The following is a 6,796-nucleotide window of genomic DNA, read 5'->3' on the forward strand; positions in this document are numbered from 1 at the left end:
CTTTGTCGCCTGGGTGGACAAACGGGCACTCCGTTCAATCATGGATCCTCTCCCTCGTCCATCGCTTTACCTTGAATTCAAACATCCACAACTGGTCGACCCATATATGTCCACCACCGGGTATGCCTCCTCGTCCTTGTTGTTCGACGGCAGAAACTTATTGAATAGTGCATGAAAAAGTGTCGGTGACCCCAGTGACAATTCCCCGGCTTCCAGCGATGACGCCGACCTCAAGCTCAACCCTCGTAGGGCCGCTTCACCCGCTCCACTTCTCGCTTCCCGCTCCCCGCCTCAATCAACGATTCGTTATCCAGCATCCAAAACCCTGAGAACTCACCCCTCGACACCGGCAAGCTCGACGGGCACAAAAAGAAATTATTGAATGCGTGCAACTGCGCGCTCTTCCTGCCCCTCAAGTTGTGGCTCCTCTGATACATCCCACCCAACGCGCTATCTCCAAGCACCTCATCGCCAGGACCCCGACCCTCAGCTTTTCTGACTCACATTTCGAAGGTTACAAATTGTGTCATCCTTTCTTGTGTTCGGTGTGAGAAGCATGCAGCATCTTCCTTCATTGCATGTCATGCATGCAGGTGGATGCTTTCCGTTTTATGATTATTTTCCATCTCCATGATATTAGACTAGAAACTTTTTCACCGGGATATGGTTTTCTACAGAGTCGAGTTATGGAAATCAATTGGAGTTCTAGTTGGAGGACTTGATTCTCATGTTGGCCGGACTACATTAGAATAGATTACATCGGGTGTAATCATAGAATCGTATGGTATGACATCTGTTCAACCTTGGTCATCTCATTGAGCCTAGTATATAATCCGTCGACCTCCGCCAATTGATAACCATACATACACACACACACACACACACACACATGGAAGCATGTAGAGTTTTAGACACAGGTTGACATGTTATGCAGGTGGTGGAGTAGACAAGAATTGACCTAATAAGGAACATGCAAAGCGATGTAACGTCCCTCTGTCTCAAGCTCCTATTTCAACCTAAAACACAACAAACGAACACAATCACTCACCGTAGAAAACACACACACACACACACAAAAAATAAATAAATAAAACAGAAACAAAAATAATAAAAAACAAAAAACAAAAACAATGCAAATCGCCCCAAGAATGCCTCAACTTCACTTCGAAAGAAAAAACAAATCAACACAGGGCAGCCGAATTTTGATCCAGCACAGGATCACCTCCAATGCTTGGAGTTCGAGCTTGGAGTCTGGCTCACCTCGCCTTACATCACAACTTCATCTTTGACTGGACTAGGTAAACCTGGTTTAGGGTTTTAGGGTTTTAGGGATTAGAGGTTTTGCAACACTCGCAAATTGTGAAGCTCAGTTCACAATTGCTTTCATGCCTCCACTCATTCTCAACGCCACAATTCAAGATTACTAGCTGCTGCATACCTCAGAATGCAATAGCTTTCATCATTTCATGTGAGCCAAGGGAAGCAGCACCCCTTCACAAATAACCGACACATTCTATACAACACAAAACAAAAAAATACAAACAAAGCCAAATACACAAAATGGACCAACAGCCCGAACAAAGCAACAAAATATATAAAACAAATGTGTCATACAAAACTTGAAAACCTAGAAATGAACAAAAAGTCCACATTCTCCATCAACACAAAAATCCCAACAACAACAACAATAACAACAACAACAAAAAAATAAAAATAAAAATAAAAAACTGTAATACCTTTCAAGAGACCGCAGGCAAAATCTTGCACAAAATATATTTCTAAATAAACCCACATGCATTCGAGGACGGCGAATACATGCGACAGCTCATGAACTTGAGCAGTAAATCCTATCCTTGTATCCATAACAAGAGCCCATAGATTTGTACAAGAAGTCACACTGCTTATATACAGACCGTCTTCATTATCCTTTTCCACGTGCTCCGTAAGCCGAAAATCAGCTGCATCGTAAAGATACCTGCACGTCGAAACAAATGTAGGAATGAAAGTTCAATAAATGGGTCTGTTTGAATCCAGGCTGCTTGCTGAAAGTAAACGCATGTCGTAGAAATCGGAATAGCTCATCGAGATCCAGGAGGACAAAGTCAAAATCGACGATACACACATGACCGGGCTCATGCCTAACTGAGCAACATCACACCACATCAATGACGAAAGCTCGCACCGCCTTACCTCTGCTTCATTTGGCCACCGAGCGTTGTAAACGTTGTAATCCATTGAGTTGCGGGCATTCCTAACCGGATCTTTTTCTTAGGTTGGTCATCGTCATCTTCTTCAACATCTGATTCGCCCTCTCTTCTGACTAACCTGTATGGAACACTAGAAACAAAAGACTTTATTTATATGATAATCAAATAAAGAGTAGATTCAAAAAAAGAATCCTCAGTGTAGGGACAAGAAAAACGAAGCAAAAGAAGGTCATAGAATGTACCTTTTCAACACCGTCTGTGTTTATGGGTCTCACAGTAGGATTAGGACCCAAGATGGAATCGAAGAGTAGAATGAGCTTGCCGTGGTTTGGCTCTTCATCGAACTTCATATTTGCGACCATCTCCAAAACGTCTGTTTAAAAACGAAACCGGGCAGAAACAGCACAGTATTTCGGGAGAAGTTGCCATTTTCTTCTTCCACACCAGAAAACCTTTGTTGTTGCCCTACAAAACCAGGTTTAGGGCACGTCCAAATGAAAAATAGTGAGAAGGAAGGAAGGAAGGAAGGAAGGAAAAATAAATATATATATATATATATATATATATCGCATTGATCACTTCTTCATTAGCTACTAGCTACAAAGTTGATCAGTACCTGATAACCTTGCCAAGGAAGACTACCCCGCATAAGGAATACCAAAGTATAAGCCAGTGATCCCAAGTCGTCCTTCCTACTCTCAGTCCTTCCCATATGTGCATGCACACTCGCATAGCGAACAATTCCACTGCATGTACGAAAATTACACAGAATCAAAATATAGCTCAAAAGCAAAACAGTCGCTGCCAACCGCCAAAACAGGAATGGCAACTACAGATCAGGACAAGGGAGGAGGGAGGGGGGGAGAGCCTCTCCGGAACACATCAGGCCTTTGGTCATATTCTACATGCTGACCGATTGTACCATCCCTCCATCGAATAGCTGCATATATGGGAGAAAGACGTTAATCTTGGTGTGAAATTGACTTGTGCATGGACGTAGCGGTAATAAACTCATCCAATTCTCAGTCCAGATGCTCTTCATGTAACAGTTAACAGATGTTAAAAAAAAAAAAAAAAAAAAAAAAAACGAATGTAACGCCAAATTGGAGCAAAGGAGGTTGCTAATGTGTGAACAGAGAACGAATTGCAGCACAACGATACTGAAAACTCACCAAGCCCGAGATGTACATAAAAAAGCTTCTTCTCTTCAGGTGTATTGGGTTGTCCCAGGAGAAAGTTCTCGGGCTTCACGTCTCCATGTGCATACCTGCTCAATCAGAACGAGCTGCCCTAAATACTTGCGCTTGACCCCGAAGAGTTCCAGACATCCCGGAGACTTGGCCCGAGCATATCCATGACCTACAGCATGTGAACAAAGTCGAAATCGGATAAAAATAAATAAATAAATACATAAATTAATAAATAAATCATGAGACAAGTTTGAAAAGAAGACGACTACATGAAAATTAAAGGTCTGCTTGGACTACAACAATTCAATAGGTGACTCACCATGACGTAGTAGTCGCCTTGTTGACCTTTGCAATATACACGACCAACACCATGGCTGCCACCAAGAGTGCTGGAGAAAGAACCCGCGCCAACCATGGAGGTTTAGGAGACAAGCCCTAATCACATTTGAATGATGAAAATAAGAAATGCAGAAAGGTAATTGCGACACTAGTAATCACATCCCAAGAGTGAAATCACAATGGTATGAGCTCGAGACGCACTTGTAAACCTGCCACTCGCACGGAGGACCATGATTGCAGCCCTTACCACTCCGATGCTCGAACTTGCTCGAACTTCAACCCCGCAACCTGCACAAACGAGTTCAACGTGAGTACAAAAACTTATTACATTAATACCTACAAGACCTCGATGTAATGTGCAGAGCATCTCCCAAACATGCCGCTGCGACCAAGGTTTAGAGCAAAACAAATTGTAAGAAATTGAATACCTCAACGGCCTGTGGACCAGCACGCTCCGTCCCACCGCTCCGTCCCTGTCATTACGTTGGCCGATTCCTTTATGCAATGTACCAGGTTTAGGGACTGCAGCAGTGAATGAAAAACAAGAACCATGAGGAGGCTTAAAACAAACCCCATGTTCATTGAGCCAAAAAGTTGTCAAATCTTCTAATTCCATCCCAAAACAAATTCAATCCTAAACCAGGTTTCAACAATCCATGAAACAATTAAATTGGAAACCATGCACCACACAAACATGGAAGCATGTAGAGTTTTGGACAACGTTTTACATGTTATGCAGGTGGTGGAGTAGACAAGAGTTGACCTAATAAGGAACATGCGAAGCGATGTAACGTCCCTCTCCTTGAAGCTCCTACTTCAACCTCAAACACAACGAAGGAGCACAGTTACTCACTTTAAAAAACAAACAAAACAAACCAAAACAAACTAAAAAATAATAAAAATAAAATAAAAAATCGATTCAAATCGCCCCAAGAATGCCTCAACTTCACTTCGAAAGAAAAACAGATCAACACAGAGCAGCCGAATGTTGATCCAACACAGGTTCACCTCCAATGCGACCAGGTTTACGAGCTTGGAGTCTGGCTCACCTCGCCTCGCCTCGCCTCGCCTCACATCACAACTTCGCCTTGCCCTCAATACGTTACTTGGTTACGGTTGTGAGTTTGAACACAATACTTTCGCATTCGGGGATCTTCACTACACATGCAACTAAGTGCATTTCACTCCAATACTTTTTCACGTCAGTGTTATAATTATTTAAAATAGAATTTGTCTAGCATCAAAAAACAAAAAAACCAAAGAGTAAATACAAATTTGGTCTATGGGGACAAAGAATTCAAGAAGTTCGAAGGAATTCAAGAAATTTCAATTCAGAATTTAGAAACTTGTGCCGAACTGAGACTCACGCCGGGACTGAGAGTCACGGGACTAGGGAGACTCGCGCCGGGATCGAGGCTCGCAGGACCGAAACTCGCGCCGAGACTGGGACTCGCAAGACTGGGACTCTTACCGGGACTGGGACTCTTACCGGGACTGGGACTCTTACCGGGATAGGGACTCTTACCGGGACTGGGACTCGCGCTGGGAGTGGAATTCATGCCAAGCCTAGGACTCGTGGAACTGGGACTTGTGTCGAAACTGGGATCCACTCCGAGGTCCGCTAACTGGTGTTGCATCCGATCCACGCTCCTATTGTGAGGGTGTGAGTCTCGGTTCCACTGCGAGTCCCTGTCTCAGTTCCTTGCCCCGGTGTCTCACTCCCTCCCTCTCCCACCATGCATCATTCGAATTTTCTTCTCTTTCCTTCCGGTGTACAGGGTGAGATTGGGCACCGGGCACTGAATGTTTGTTGCTTGTCTGTCGTTGTGTGGAGGGGAGTGAGAGGGTCGGTCTGAGCACATGCACTGAGTGTTAGTTGCTTGTTTGTCGTCGCCTGGACGTGGAGGAAGAAGAGGGGGGAGGAGGAGGGTTTAGGGTTTAGGGTGTAGGAAAGAATGAATCTGATGTTGTAAGGGCATTATTGCCACCATGGAACTCCTATGTGCCGTTTGTTCAATGCGTCCTCAATGGGAATAGAAACTGTCGATGAATCTATTGGTTGCAGTGCAAAGATGGAGTTTCTCTTCTGGCCACATTTGATAGTGGTAACTAAGGAGTAACCAGGTTTAGCCGCAGCTATGGTTCCATCAGTGCTTATCAAAGTGGGACAGGAAAATCTGTAAACTTGGTCGAACGAGTCTCAAGCTCCGTGAAAATGATGCTACCAAGCAGATTCCCACTAAACCTGGGACAACACAAAAAAGACAAGTCTTGAGCTCCGTGAAAATGATGCTACCAAGCAGATTCCCACTACACCTGGGACAATACAAAAAAGAAAACACTCGAACTGTACTGGAAAGCGAAAGGCAAGAACTGCTCCAAAATCGCAGGGCATGGCTTCTGGGACGGGAAGAGGCGAAGCGTCTGTTGGAAGTAGAACGAGAGAAGGCAGCCAAATTGGAACAGGAAAAAGGGGGGATATTAGTTGACCAGTATATTGGATTGAAACGGAAGAGTTACGGGCAGAAATAGGAACCTGGAAAGCTGCTGTAGTCACAAAATTGGAGAGTGACCCAGCCAGTATTGGTCGGTCACGGATGTCTGCCCCACCAATTTCATTAATCGGTGAATTGGAGGTGAAGGTGAGGCAACAGCAGCACCAATTGGGAGCAACCAGGTTTTAGGGTTTAGGGTTTAGGGTTCAGGTTTTAGGGTTTTAGGGTTTAGGGTTTAGGGTTTAGGGTTTAGGGTTAAGGGTTTAGGGTTTAGGGTTTAGGGTTTAGGGTTTAGGGTTTAGGGTTTAGGGTTTAGGGTTTAGGGTTTAGGGTTTAGGGTTTAGGGTTTAGGGTTTAGGGTTTAGGGTTTAGGGTTTAGGGTTTAGGGTTTAGGGTTTAGGGTTTAGGGTTTAGGGTTTAGGGTTTAGGGTTTAGGGTTTAGGGTTTAGGGTTTAGGGTTTAGGGTTTAGGGTTTAGGGTTTAGGGTTTAGGGTTTAGGGTTTAGGGTTTAGGGTTTAGGGTTTAGGGTTTAGGGTTTAGGGTTTAGGGTTTAGGGTTTAGGGTT

At 44.1% G+C, this 6,796-nt stretch overlaps 1 pseudogene; it reads right to left on the reverse strand.

The window, feature by feature from the left end:
• Positions 1 to 1,180: 1,180 nt before the first annotated feature.
• Positions 1,181 to 5,373, reverse strand: LOC112283723 (casein kinase 1-like protein HD16; annotated as a pseudogene).
• Positions 5,374 to 6,796: the final 1,423 nt, after the last annotated feature.

The sequence above is a fragment of the Physcomitrium patens genome, chromosome 6, assembly GCF_059467195.1.
Source record: "Physcomitrium patens ecotype Gransden chromosome 6, ASM5946719v1, whole genome shotgun sequence".
In the NCBI taxonomy this organism is placed as follows: domain Eukaryota; kingdom Viridiplantae; phylum Streptophyta; class Bryopsida; order Funariales; family Funariaceae; genus Physcomitrium; species Physcomitrium patens.